Raw genomic sequence first — 16,011 nt, 5'->3', positions numbered from 1 at the left:
ACCATGGCCCTAGGATAATATATAGAAGAATATAGCAAAAAAAAAATGTACGAATCAGGGAAAAGCACAAAAATGTATAATTGATGTAAATTTTGAGTAGATATTGTAACCATTCATGGCTCAATTGTACACCTTTTGAAATTAATAAAAATACTTTGCATCTCTTCCAAAATTGTGCAAAATAATTTTCACAGGTGTTTGGCAAATTGTCCTCTTGGATTTATATTGCTATTGATAGATTGAAATTTGATGCTATCTCTTGATAATAAAAAATCACAAGCATTGTGTTTTTTTTTCAATTGGTCTTCCATGTTTTAAGTTAAAAACTATTGAACTAGGGTTTTGTGTTAAAGTTTTGAGTCTGGTGATTGATGGTATGTGCATGCTATCTCTAAAGGGTTTTGATGATCTTGAAGTTGATACTAATTTAACTCTATGATGCCCAATTTGAATAAGAAACTAATCCTATTTAATTCATTTATGTATGTCATTAATTGAAGTTGGTGGAGTTCTTTATTATACTCAAGTGCTTTGTATTCTCAAATTATAAGATACACATTAAGGAATTCTAGGCATTTAAAAATTGGATTTCTCCTCAAGAAAAACTTGCAATCTCAAGAGCATTAAGAAAATCTGCATAAGTGAGATAAATCAATTTTCATAAAGTATACCCACCTAGGTTGGTAGAGTCTAAAGTGAAGAGGGTTTTATCTTTGAGCATCAATCCTTGTTGTTGGCCAAATTGTGATTAATTATCTAGCATTGAGCAACAAAGGACTATATGATTTCCAATCAATAATTTAAGGAACCGATAGGGAAGGGGGCCACATAGAAGTTGCAAAGCATAAAAACAAGACTTTGATACAAGGGAATTAGGTTTTTACCTTGAAAATGGGTACTTTTCTTAGCATCAAACATAGCAATCTCTAGAGAATTCAAGTTGAGACGCATGTGATAAAAGTAATACACTTTAAATCTTCCTTCCAATGTAAAAAGTTTGATGTGTATCAAATAAACCTAGTAGGTTATAGAAGCTAATATTTTTCATATCCTCTCAGCATTTTGGCTAGAGCCTCACTAGCATTTAAAAATAAGTCAAGTTGTCTTATCAATAACCCATATAGTCTTCTATGTATCATTGGCAATGACCTCTTCATTGATCTCAAAAAATATACCCCTAACTAATATAATCACCTAATTTTAGTCTAGTAAACTATATACCCCTTTATAAGTACTTAAATATATATATATATAATAAACCACGTGATGTGCTTAATCAATTTTTCATAACTATCACTCATTTATCCTTAGATCAAGTCATCAATTAATTATTTACTTTAATTTATCCTATGGTTTAGCCACTTTATCTTAAGTTTTATTTAATAAGAAGAACATGATCCCTTTTAATCAAATAAAAGTTCCCTTTATCATAAGTGCACATGAAAATATTTTTTTCTAATTTAAAAAGAAAAATAAAATTGAACTTGTCTACAACCTAGATGCACACTTTGCAAGGTGAGTGGAATCTTTTGATTTTTCAAAAGTCTTTTGCCTCTTTATCTCCACCACTCATTATTTTGCCTCTTAATCTCATACACTCCTTTTGCCTCTTCAGAATCTTGAGCACCTGGATCAACTAAAGAAGAAATCTCCACCATTGATTTTTGCATCTTTATCTTGACCATTAAAATCTCTTTAAAAGGAGGATCTCTCGTTATTCTCTCATATTCCTCTTGTTTGAGATAATGTTATGTTGTCACTTTTATTCTTCTGTACTAGAGCACTCACTTGCACTCTTGTATACTTGCATTCTACGTTAATTTTTCTTTTCATTGCATTTATATTAACACATATAGCTTAATTAAGGGAAAGTAATATTTCATATTGTTAGCTTAGTTTTCTTTCTTTCATCTCATAGTAACTTAATCTTGCATCTTCATTCTAGTTTACTTTGCATTGCATTTTCATTTGAATATCTCATTCTATGGTGCACCTTTCAAGGGTTTTCATATTTAGTTTCATTTGAGAGTCACTATCACATATATCAAACTCTTTCACATCATAGATAAAGAGCTATAAGCTTCCTCTCAAGCTTCCTAATCCATGAGATTCTTTGAGAATAATAGTTTGTATAAGTATTCTCACTTTTTAGCATACAAATAAAACTCTCTTATTCTCTTAGGATTTCAAAAACTAGATAGACGTGCCCTCATCAAATCCTTTAATTGACTCAATAAAGTCTACAAACCCCCCTCCTTGAAAATATGCCATATTGTGGGATCACTATTAAAATCATTTGGCTTCTAGGTCTTATGAACACTCAGTCCACCCATCACAATAATAAAATGCATGATGAAGTTGACTATAAGAAGAAAACTATAGCCCTTGATGCAATTAGGCAAACTTTTCACTGTCACAAACTAATTTAAAGACAAGAAATATGCTTGTCAATCCAATTGGGAAATATCATTATATTATTCTTCTAAGAAATTAGGCATATGCAAGATACAGTTTCTGACCAGAAAATTTCTTTTCAATATGAGATATAAGAGGTACTCATCATTATGAGAGGAGCAGTGATAAATACCATATGTGATTTTACACAATTTCATCTCTCATCATTTTATAGTACTTCTTCAAATTATTGTAATTATTATGATTATCTTGGAGTCACCAAGGTAATCATAATAATTACAATAATTTGAAGAATTACCATAAAATAGTTATTATGATTATGTTGGGGTCACCAAGATAAAGTGCTACACCAAAGGTGGTAAAGAATATCTTGTTGGAAAAGGATTTTCTTAAACTTGTCATTTTCATGCTACACCATCACCCTTATTATCAAACTAAAAATATTTCCGCTAACTCCACACACTTGCTTGATACAAAATAGGTCAAGATTATGAAAAACCCAAATCCATGTAGTAAAAATAAGGAGGCACAACCTCTAATGAAAGCTCTTACATGGAATCCCTATTGGAAGTTTAACACTCTCCATTCAAGAGAGTTTAAATGTTAGCTAAAAGAGAGCGAGGATTTTGTCAACATCTCAACAATTCTACTTCATAATTGTTACCACGATGATATTTTGCAACCACATTTCCTTCCTTGTAACAATGCTTAATGATAAAGGAGTTAGAGATCTTAAAAAGCATTTAGAAATCCCCCATAGTACCCCCAATAGACCAATTGGTGTTGGACAATGCTTTGACAACATCAATAGCTTGGAATCACGTTCAATTATAAGTATTTTGATACCAATGGGGAGATAAGACTCATTCCTTTACCTTGGTTCATACATTTGGGAAGTACATGGTTATATGCAACAATAAAGTTTCCAGTATTCATTTTGATTACCCCTCCAACAATAACCAACCATTGAGAGTACTTTGTAGTACCATCAAAGTTGAGCTTGTATAATCCAAGCATATGAGGGGTTCATTTTGTTTTTTTTTTTTTTTTAGAGGATTCAAACCTCCCAAAGGAGTCTAAGAGGTTCCAAATCCTAGAAATTGATGGTCTAGAGAATGATATGGGTCGAGGGAGAAAGGGAGCAAAGCCACCTAGTGAAAATCAAGTTTTCAAACACTAATTTGTTGAACACAAAAAATTGTATTAGGTAAACATTCCACGCCCTAGAAGATTTTTTCATTTCATTCCCTCCAAATTTCCCAACTTAGATGTCAAGGAACTTGCCACCAAATTTTTCTAATGTGGATAGTTAAGGAGGTCCCTTCCGAATTAAAACTAAGTTATCAAACATCTTTTTTTGTAACTGAATTATTTTGAAGTATGGAAACTTTTGCCACACGGTGTACATGAATGGTAGTTTATGAGGATATGGTCAAAATATTCTTCATTATATTTACCAAGGGCATAATGGATTTCAATATGAAATCCCCATTTAGATACGTTGTCATGAGTAAAGATTTTATCATGCTTGGTATTCCACTAGAACAAGTTAACCTTAGGGATAAGTTGGAAGTTTGAGACTTATTTCTAGAAGTTACCACCATTACCTTCATGGGGGAGTAGGAGATATTTAGACTTGATTGATGAGTTCACCACTAATGTTCATTTTCTAGACAAGGTTATTTTTTTCAAAGTTCTTGGTTAAAATTTTAATGTCACTACTGATGATTGTGTTAAATACCCTCCATCTCTACATGAAACAATTTTGACCTAGAAATATGAAATAGTGAGGCCAAAAGTAGAATACATCATCTCCTTATTATAAAGTTCGGGCCCAAAATCATGATCACATTGGATTAGTGATTTTAAAAAAAACATGATAATAATGTCCTAGTAGGGATTTGAACTTGGGTATAGATGATAACACCACCACTTAACCAACACATTTAGTGGTGAATCCCCCTTTGCTTTATCATCTCTTAGAACTATCAAAATTCTTTGTAAATCCAATGCGAGAGGCATCAAATATTAAGAGCCTTGATAGTAAATTGTAATATTTTTCCAAAGCTATATCAATCCATATAGTCCCCCACACAAACACCAAATAACCTTTTATCAAACTCATAAATATCTCAATAGTTTGGTTGAGAGGAAATGGGTGTATAATCCATCCAAGTATAATCCCAAAAGTGAATCATTTGGCCATCATCAACGCACCATTTCAAATCTTATAGAAGCACATTTCTACTATTAAGGATGTTATTCCATATCTTCAACCCACTAAGAGGTCCCTAAATATCAAAGGAGTGGTAGAACTTTTCCTTTACTTAGATATTTTACATTCATGATGTCACACTAATTGGCATTGTGTCTGGAAAGGGTCCAACTAACCTTTGCAAGAAGAGATTTCTTAAGGTGATAAATTTTCCTAATCCCTAGTCCTCCCATTGTCCTCAGCTAAAAAGAATAAGTCCCTATTGACCAAAGTCACCATCTTCTTATCTTTTATCCTTGACCAAGGGAATCATTTTAAAATTTTCTCAAGTTTTTTAGCCACGGAGTTAAAGACTTGGGAGAGAGAAAGGATATAGATATTAATCCCTTAAAGGGATTTCTTTAAAAGTTGCAATTTTTTAGCATTACTTGGGATTTTTCCCTTCCATAAGGCCAACTTGTGCTGCATTTTATCAAGTATCAAGTTCAAAAAAGAGTTGGAAACATCTTTGACTATGTTTGGTAGCCCAAGATAAGTATCATGAATTAACACCTTGACATCCAATAATACTTTTTATTTTTATTTTAGACACCATAAAAGATGTCGAAAAAATAGATTTTTCTTGTGGAATAATTCATATTTTTCTTAACACAAAGATGTATTTATAGAAGAATGATTTCCAATATCTTTCTTCAAGCACCAAAGTAATACCAAATAGGATTCTATCACCAAAAAACTATTGTAGGGAAACCACAAACATGGTGGAAGTAGAACACACCACAAGAAGTATTTTCTTGTTAATAATTTGCTAAAATCCTCCCTAGAACTTTAAACAACAATATAAATAGGTATGGGGACAAATGGTTGTCTTATCTAATACTTATGGATGTACCAAAAAATAACATAGGGACACCATTAACTCGAAAAGAATAATGGATAGTTGTCACACATTCCTTGATTAGGTCAATCACCTTCCTATCAAAGCCAAACCTTTCCATAAATTTAAAAATGCACTTTAATTTGACTATGTTTTCTTCTTTGGATATATCTAGTTTGATTGTCATTTTGTGAAGTTAACATTTCTCCATGGCATGGAAACCTTCATAGATAGTAATGGTTTCATCGAGAATTTTCTTCCTCGGGGAAAAAAATGTTGTTCATTGATGAGACTATCAAACATGTTTTATTTTATTAACTAAGAATTTAGAATAGATTTTATAGATTGCATTACAAAGGCTTATTGACTTAAATTTATGAATAGAGAGATTGAGAGACAAGATCCTATGTTTTGGGATTATGGAAATGAAGGAGTAATTAACTCTTTAAACACTAATACATTTGGCATCGATTTGCAACAGCCAAGTGTCAGAATTGCAACGCAAATGTGTCGCCACTGCGACAGCAGCAGACGTCATTGTTTTTTAGTCGCAAATTACGACGTCTATTCTTGAACGTCGCAATTTCGACGCCTATCCATCACAAGCACAAAATTCTAACCCATCATTGCTCTCATCGCAATGGATGTGGTTCCCGTCGCAATTTCGACGTCTTCACCACGCATTGCGATGGGGTGGCGTCGGCATCTGCCCATGGGTTCGCTGAGGCGAGAGCCTTTACAGTTCTTTCGTGGCCATCGCACTTGCGACGCCCATGGAAACTTGTGACAGTGCTAGCGGCACGGTAGTGCTGCTGTCGATGCCGCTAGCCATCGCAATTGCGATGCAAAGTCATCAATTGCGACGGCGTCGCTATGCACGCGACGCTTATTTCGTCGCAATGCACGTGCAGACGTCACAATTGCGACGTCTGTGGTTAGCAATATGGCGGGGCCGCTGTGGCGGCGACGCCAACTGTCATCGCCGCCACAGCGGCCCTGCCACAAGCATCATCTTTAGCTGCTAGCTCTAGCAATGTGTTTGCACTCATGTTGAGCAATTGTATTGCTCCTTCATCAAATGCGGTTGCCCATAGCTCCCCAGTGTGGTCTTGCAATTATAGGCAGACCATGTAGCTATAATTGCATTCCGTAAATTGCTTGTCACATTTTTTACCGTACCATTCTTCATTTGCATTTTTAGATAACTTTTTCTTGCATTGCTTTCCTGCCACTTGGTTGGGGCAAGCCGGGTAGGATAGCTTGTCTATGTTGACCTCTATAATGGTTGCTTTCACGATGCACTTTATAGCACAAGTAGAACGCACAGTTTGATCATGTATGTCATGAATTGTCATTCTCAATACTGCAGGAGGTTGTGGGGTGTAGCTAATCGATGGCTCACCGTTGTCCTTAACATTGTCATCGAACCATGACTTTAACTCCGCTGTCTCTAGAATTTGGAGATTGATCATCAGTTGTGTATTACCTATGGTGTTGAGTACTCTTCCATTGAACTCAGTAACATGGCCTCCCTTAACCACTAGAACTGTAGTGTCTTGCAAGTAGTAGCTTTGTTGCAATTCACTGCCCACTTGCTCGGCTGTTGAGCCCCAAAGCGTCAGATCAATGGGCCTACGAGTCATATCAAGCAATTGGATGGCACGTCAAGAAACTTCCATTCCATTTTCTCTTCTTATCATGGAGGTTGGTTGTACACATATTGTTTGTCGGTGCCCTGTTGTTGCTCCCTCGGCTGGTGTTGGAGATGGTAACGACATCCTCTCGATCTTTTGACTCCATTACGCAGCTAAATGAAATATATATTCTCGCCTTTTTGCTACCCATGCTTCTAGAATTTATACTTTTTACTATAACATTGTAATTCTCATAAGGTGTAGCTTGCTAAAGAATCACTGGTATGAGGATGAAGCTCCATGGGTTGTGCCAATAGAGATATATACAAGCTTGCTTTAATTTATATCAATAACCAAGTGTCAAATTAAATCATAGTAACAGGAATCAGACATTGAAGTTAGTGAATTACAGGACCATACTATCTTAAACAGAAGAACAGAACACACACATCATTATATGTAAAATCGAGCTTGTTACAATTAAAGAATAAAAATGGAATTTGAATAAGATGATGAGATGCTAATTAATTACGAAACACCTAAAGCAAATTTTGCAATGCAAAATATGAAGTTCAATGAAGTGGCTCATACACCCGCCTATGTAGATGTAATTTATCCGAACTGTAATGGATCTCGTCAGAAAGACCCCAGTGTGAAACAACAGCTCACTTGGAGGTCATGCAATCTGACACAGCCATCAGTAAAGACACGCAAACTGAATTTCCCGGCCATCACAAGCAGAAGCGTGAGGATTTCAAGGAAGAATGGTTTTGGTATAAGTTTTCAGAGGCTAACAACCTCAAGGATCCTATAGAATAATGATGTAGAAGGGTAGATTGGTAGAACTAAACAATCCAAGAGACCAATACCTACAACAACTAAATTTAGGCCAATGAAGGCATGGAACAATATTACACAGCCCTAACTAGATATTGTCAATGTTTTCATCATTTGACTGCTCAAGGTTAAAGAGCACAGAAGAGATAAGGAACACAAAATCAATAGTAAAATCGAGACTCCAAATCTATAACAAATTTGTACACCAATATTAAACAGGGACGAAGGCTAAAAATCCAAATTTCACAACAGAAGAAGCTATCAAACCAAATCAGAACACCGTAGAGCATGGAATCGCATAATGGCATTTTACCTAAATCACCAAAGAGAACTCCAAACACTATTGTCCACCTCTCCTACCGTCGTCCCAGTTCTTGTAAGAAGTAACAAAGAACGATGTAAGCAAAGTTATTGAGAAGCAAAAAACATGCATTCTTTCCGAGCGACAGCAATCACACTTATCTATTCTAAATTTTATTAGTTCTTTAAATCCACTTGTTGCACAATCTTCGCAGAAGAAATTCCGTTTAGTAGTATGGATTGCAAGAACTTGCAATCTCTAAGAGAACTCTTTGGACAGATCCATAAAAATATTTAACATGAGTATGTTTGTGCAGGTTCTGAAGCTGAGTATCCCACAAATTTGATAATTTTTTGAAATGAGCCGCTATTACTTTCCAATCAATACACCGCAGAAACCTGCAATGAAATGCAAGTTATCTAAAGCAGAAAAAAATTCTTGTGGAAGAGCTACCTTAACAATTCAGACGAAATGGGTATTAGCAAAATTCTGATCCAACCGGAATCCAATGCATTAATTACATAGTTACAAGCAAACCATCCAAACAGCCAGATATGTGGTTTTTAATATCCAATCTCAATTGCCAAATTGTTTTTTGAGGCAGGTTATTAAGAGATTTAGTTTTCATCAAATCAGAACCAAGCACATGGATGAACTACTCGTTAACCCCAACCATGCACATTGTTATTTATAAATTAAATGTATTTTGTAGTATTTGGGGTTGATAGGCATGTAGCATCTTACATCCTCCCAAAATCAATAGCGTATTGGTTGCCCACATTTATGTTGATATGTCACAGAAACCAACCAATATCAATGTAGAAACAACCAAAGAAAACCAGGCCCTTATTGGCACAATTTGTGTGGCAAGTGAAGGAATCGGGGATTAAGCTGCACAAAATATGGAAGAATAAAAATACAATGTCCATGTAAGATTTGGGGTTTTGATGAAATAGTTCTTATTGCCAGGAGATGGGACCAAACTAACGTGGAAGTAGCCATTGATGATGTTGAAAACAATTGTTGTTTAATTTGAGCAGCTGCCAAAGAATGTGGGCATACCAACCAAAAATAAATTACACCCCGGCTTATAGATCTTAGACCACAAGAATGGATCCATTCACTGTTGTGATTGGTGGGGAGGAGTAGAATATTGTTGTATGTGTCGAGAGGGCTTTCATTGGTAAAACCTTATTCCGCCTTAGGCATATAGTACACACATTTGTTAGAAGAGTCTCATCCCTTTTGGCGGGGTGGTCTTCTTGGGAAGTTTAGTTGGGAAAACTTTAGAAAATTGCATCCTAAATTGAGCTTGCAGATTGATTAAGGTATGGATAGAGACAATGCTATGAGCCTAGGGCTTGCCATAACACAATTTTTGTAATAATTTGAAGCCTGATTAAAAGGCCAGACCATCCAAGTAACATGTCAAACTACGAGGAAGTGGAGGTTCAAGCTGGAAGGAATCACCAAATGTTTTGAATGGCCTGCAGGGGAAGTATAAGTGTGCCGCTTATAAACTTGAGGACTTGTTTGATCGCCTATATGTCATAATGCTCCAATTGACAACCACTCAACAAAACACTACAACACGAGAACAATATTTTTTTTTCATTCTTTGACAATCATTAATAACATTTCCGAAATTCCTCTTCTAGGGTTGATGAAGTTAATGACACAGGAATTATCTCATCATGCAATCACTAAATTAATGCATTCGGAAGAATAGCTCTGAAAATTTTCTTAAGTCATCCAATGACATTCTATAATGATTTCACAATAGTAGCACTACCCCTCAACTTCCTATTAATGTAATGGAATTTTGAACCTCTTTTGTAAGAATATGCCGATTCAACATTGTGATAACATTCTTTGAAGGACGAGGATAGTTTTCCATGAGTATCTTGGGGATGTTTCTCTTATGTAGCGATTTAGGATAATTTATCAAATCCTCAAACAAATGAGTAATGGAAATACATGCACTTCCATTTGTATTCTTTCAATCATATTCTAATCAAATCTTTCAAAACCACTCTTGAAAAATAACATCCTCTTTGCTTTATTCACCATAATAACATTAAATTCCCTATAATATACTTTGTCATCTCAAAATTGACAATTGCAGAAGCTTCAACTTAAAATTTGGTTGTCTCCCCTCTTAAGCTACAACAAATTTTGTAACATAAAATTAAGTCCATTGCATCATCATGCACCGGTGTTCCTAGCATAATACCAGGCGTATGCTATGAAACACCATACTTATCAAACATAGATCCCTTATGAAGCATTGGATCACATAAGTAAATTGAGCTATCTCAACCAAGTATTGGCTTATGGCTTTGGAAAATCAATGTAGGTTCTTTGGCCTACATATTGAAGGCTTGGATTAAGATTGAATGGACAATTTTATTTGGCTTTTTTAAGGAAATGGTATTTGAACTCATAAGAAATTAGAGTGGTGATCTCTTATGAAGCATTGGAGTTTATGACTGTATCACAACCTATATGGAGAATTAACACACATTCGTGTGTTTTGGGGTAGGGTGGTTATTTGAGTATATATCTTATGTTTCTTTTCTCCTCTTGTTTTCTCTTATGTCAACACTCTTCTTAATTTTTATAGATTTGGTTTTGTTGCATTATTATCTTCAATGGTCTAAGGAGGAGTTCATTATATTTTCTTCTAGTATCAATAAAGTAAATATCAAATGTCTTACATGAGGAAGTCCAAACAACTTAGATAAGTATTACTTTCAACTAGCCAAAAACTATTGTTATTGACACAAAATTTTCGTGTGCATTAACAAGTTATAAGTTTTTTTAATGTTGTGATGTTGCTATCAAGATTCAATTGTGTAGTTTTCGGTCAAACTCATTGGTCTATGTTTATGAGTAGTGTTTCACAATAACTTCTTTCTCATTAGAATGAATAGAACACTAAATACTCATTGCATCTAGGTTTGCTCACGGAGGTGAAGCGTTGGGCTTTCTCGAGATGTTACCCACCCAAGCACCACTCCAACCCAAATGTTCTTAACCATGGAGTTTTTTAAAGGTTAATGTCATGCTCAAAAATCAAGGCTAAAGCACACAATTTTTTTTTAAAAAGGTAATAACAAGTATCTTATTGAGCTTCACTTTGTTTCGAGAATAGTTTAATATTCTCTACTAAACAGGGCCAACCACGTGAAGGTGGAAGCTCATTTGGCCCCACCCCCCTCCCCCTAACATCACTCTACATTCCCCGTTAACATCTAACATTCATTCATTCTTTCAACCATTAATAAAATGTAACATTCAATCAATATCACATGATAACATTCAATCAATATCACATGATAACATTCATTAACACATTAGATTCGTTAACATGCAACATTCATCAATATTCTGCATTAACACATAATTCATGAACATTCATTAGCACATAATTAAATTCATTGAGACATAAAATACATTCATTATCAATTAAGGTATGTAGTGACAATCATTTCTTTTTTTTCTTTCTATTTCTTTTTTCTATGTAAGCTCTAAGAGGAGCATCAGTGTCATCATCAATTCTCCCCTCATCAGTTGTTCTGTTCTCTGTTCTTGATGATCTCAAATTCCTATGCTTTTGCAAAGGGGGGTCCTCTGCAATAACAAATAAAAGAGTTAAATTAAAAATAATTTATTATAATTGTTATAAGTATTTAATTATTTTAAATAACATAACTGTGTCTCTTTATCTTATCTAACCACATCATTTTGTCTGGACTCAACATCAACACGGTCATGAACATCAACCCCTCGATCCTCTACAGCTGCTATACAAAATGTTACGTTAATCCAAACACCAATTGCAATTACATATAAAAAATTTAATAGCAAATGTATACCTCCACCACTAGGATGCACATAATGTGAACCTTCGACATCCACAGATTGTGTAGAAGGATTGTCAGGCTGCATTCCAACATCCTACGCATTGTTATCATTACTTGCTTAAAATAGATATATTCACTTTATATTGGAACTTAACATCAAATAGACTAATTGGTAAAGTATTCAATTTGAAATAAATTTCATTTAGCTTATTTACCTGTGGCTCAGATGCATCAGTATTAGAACCTTCCACACTAATTTCAGCTCGTAGTTGTTCAGCCACGGCTCTATAGCCTTGTTGGAAGCCAATTCTCTTATCATCTTCTGTGAGGCATCTCTTGAACTCTGAGCCCTGCATTTTTGCATGGTATGGTGAATTTTACTTGCATTGTTTCATCAACCAATGGAGGGTAGTTAAAATATCAATAGCAAATCATCTATATCCATCACAATATAATAGGAGAAAAATCGAGTAGTTTTGATGGAGCAATCTACTATATAAATGTTGCGTGTTTGTATGCTTTGCTTGTACCAACATATTTTCTCCAAATTCTTAAGTTGGGTAAGAGTTAGTTCAGCTCTTTGGAAATAAAAATGGTTGCAAGTGCTGCTGCATTCCCTCATTCTTTCAATCACTACCTTTATTCTCAACTATTGGAGGAAAATTCAATCAAGGGTGAGATTTTAAATAATGTCATATTAGTGAATCACAAGTTTTCTTCACTAATCTAGATTGCAGAGTCTTGACTTCAATTGTTGAATTGTTTATATTGAATATGAAAATCCACTACTGTTATTATATTCTATTGACCTATTTATAATTGATGAGCTAAATAAGGGAGTCCTAGCATTTCCCTTCACATTATATAAAAAATTTGATACAATTTTTCATTTACTAATACTTAGAACTCTTGCTTGAAGTTTCGAAAAACCACCAGAGCCGAGCTTGTGTGTCCTGTGCTTTTCTAGTCTTGCCTTTGTTGCCTTTGATGTGTCAGGCAATCTATGAAAAGTTTGAAATATGTTAGATAGTATAAATATGGAGGTTAATTAGTACATAATTAGATTCTCAATAGTATCACATACCTTAATGTACTCTCCACTGGTGTAATATTATTTTTCTTGTCAGCTTTATACTTTCCATCCAAAATCAGAGCCTGCCACTCAGCCTCAGGAACATAGGGCGGACGCTCGTACCTGGGGTTATCCCGTAAAATTTTTTTGTACTAGTCCCTAATATACTTCAAACATAAACCAGCTTTTTCAAGGAGCTTGTTTCTCTCAAATGCACGAGGTCCAAAGAGTTGGTTCATGCTCTCTATAAGATCATCCTTCAACGGTTTGCGTTGGTGATTCCACCTTTTAAGTAAAAAAAAACATGTTAGACTCATAAATGAAGTGAAGCTACCTTTAATATAGTTCAAGAAATTGACGAAAAGGAAAACTATTATAGCAATGATATGAAATCAAAATAGTGGTTTGGGGTTTTAGTTAGGATATGATGTTCCACTAGGTACACATGGTGGGCCCAAATATTCGCAAACACTCATCACCAAGTTTTCTCCAAAAAAGATCATTCCCTACAAAACAATCATGGGATCATTAGTCGATGAAGAGTGATCAAAAACTAAATACTATTATATCACTATAGAATAATAATAACTTTAAAGTACCTGGAACTTTGGCTACTTTTAATGGAATGCCTTCATCATCGCTGACGATCAATGTGAGATCCTTCACCGTTCCCGTACTAGGAACATAGGAACATCCAGGAAATGATGTTGCAGGTCCTATTGCAAAAAGTTTCATAAGTTTCATAAGTCTTTGTCACGATCAAAGTATAAAAGAACAAATGATAATTGATGTTATAAAGTTGTAAAAAAGAAACTGTTTGTTGCTATCATAAGAGAGAAAAAGAGGGATTTGTGTACCAGCAGATGGTGCAACAATCGATGCATGTAAGCTACGTGTTGCTAACTCAGCAGTCAGAAAGAGATTTGTGGTTGTCCAGGATGGAGGTGGCGTCATCATAGGATTCAATTGATGTGAAGCTGAAGAATAAAATTGTTAGAGCATGCATAAATATAGAACGCGTGGACTAGCATGGACAAGATTGTTAGAGCATTAAAAAAAAGTGTTCGAGCATGTATTGTCAATGATTATGATCATTCCTATATATATTCAGTGGAAAACAGAAGTGGGGAATGGAACATGCGATCTACCTGAACCACCTACAGCACCCTCATCATGGGAACGGGGCTCGAAATCAAGCAAAAAACTCTATAAAGACAACGCACCCATATTTTAATTGATGCCATAAAAGAGCATAACATAAAAACCATTATTGAACTCTTTTTATAATTAAAAATTTCATTAATACTTACTTTTAAGGACTCAGAGGTGTGCAACAATTCAGATGCCCTGTCTTTTATTTGTTGAGTCATAGGCTTTATGGTTGCCAAACATAGAATTTCTTTGCTAATTTTCTTTAAATTAATTTTAATCGAACCGATCGGGTCATCGGGCTCTGCTAAATCGATATAGAAAGGGTCCTCCTCAGGAGGGGCCTGCTGAGGGACTGCGGGTTCCTTTCCCCCCCTCCAACCACTAGCCCTCTGTGACAACAATAGTATTAGTATTATCAAAATTACTCCAAAACAATAAAGAAAACAACATTAAAAAAATAACATTTTGCTTCTATCTAGTTTGCACAATTACAAATGAGTTTTACCTGCTCATGTGTAGATGAGCCGGGAGCATCGTCAGCATTCCCTCTGGGCGGTTGCTCCATATTGTGCCCCTGTGTCAAAGATGACGTATAAAAATGTTAGCCAAAAATTTATTGACTAAATGGTATGTTGGAGTCATTGATTAGAAGTTGGTTTAATAGTATGTACCACCCCCATGATAGTAGCCTCGTTTGTATCTATGCGGTTCAAATTGTAATCAATAAGAAGCTCTTGCCCTACACGTATTGATTTTATCGCACAGATGAATACACGATTTCCCTCGCGCACCTCAAATATGCAATTGGGTTGCTTTATAGTTGACCCAGGTCGTGTACTATTTATAAAACCCGTAATATTCCCTGTTGCTTTTGGCCTTCCATCAATGTATATAGCCACACTTTTACTTTGATTATTGTCTTGTTGTTGTATATAATTTGCCGAGAGGGCATACCTACGCATACTTTTTTTATATTTAACAATATGCATCCAACTTTTGTAATCGTAACATGGTCCAACATACTCCATCAATTCAGAAACTTTTTTGTAAGACACCTTTATGCCGTCCATAGAAAATAGGCCCAAACCATGTAGTGATGATGGTGTTATGCGATATATCCTCTCGTTAACACAAAAATCAGTGTTTATTGGAGGAAGTTCCTTGGGTACCCAATGTTTCTGTAGATGTTGGTACCTCAAGGGCACCTCGATGTCGCCTTCCTTCTCATCATCATAAGAACATGACCCCCCTTGAGCAAGGAAAAATTTCATGCGTTTATTGAATTTGCTTCTAGTCCTTTGACCTCTAGTTAATCTCCCTGTTCTAGATAAACTGCATGTCTCACTTTCCTCTTCTATTCCTATATTTCCCTCACTCGAGGAAGACACTTCTGACAAATACCTATTTGCTAGTACCTGCAAATGGGAGAGATCTTAGAAGACATCAATCTTACTATTGATAAGTGTATTAAATAGACTGTCTATAAGGAGTATTGACTTATACCTGTCGATCCATGAGACTGTGCGGGATGCTCCTGAAAGGTGTTCAATTTCCTGCAAATGTAATTCAATTATCGTGAGCATAATCACATCATAATCATAATCAAATCCATCATTAGCATCACATAAAAATTAAAAAAATT

The 16,011-nt window shown here is 35.1% G+C and overlaps 1 long non-coding RNA gene across 1 annotated transcript; it reads right to left on the bottom strand.

Moving 5' to 3' along the window:
- Positions 1 to 14,150: 14,150 nt before the first annotated feature.
- LOC149551683 (uncharacterized) lies at positions 14,151 to 14,642 on the bottom strand. The gene is made up of 3 exons (XR_016353324.1): positions 14,528 to 14,642; positions 14,366 to 14,423; positions 14,151 to 14,194 (listed from the first exon to the last, which is right to left on the bottom strand). It is a non-coding gene; the product is annotated as an uncharacterized LOC149551683 (long non-coding RNA).
- Between the last annotated feature and the right edge of the window lie 1,369 nt (positions 14,643 to 16,011).

Source organism: Cupressus sempervirens, chromosome 6 (assembly GCF_028749045.1).
Source record: "Cupressus sempervirens isolate cs-2001-9-10 chromosome 6, ASM2874904v1, whole genome shotgun sequence".
NCBI lineage: Eukaryota > Viridiplantae > Streptophyta > Pinopsida > Cupressales > Cupressaceae > Cupressus > Cupressus sempervirens.
This window is presented reverse-complemented; position numbering and strand designations above follow the sequence as displayed.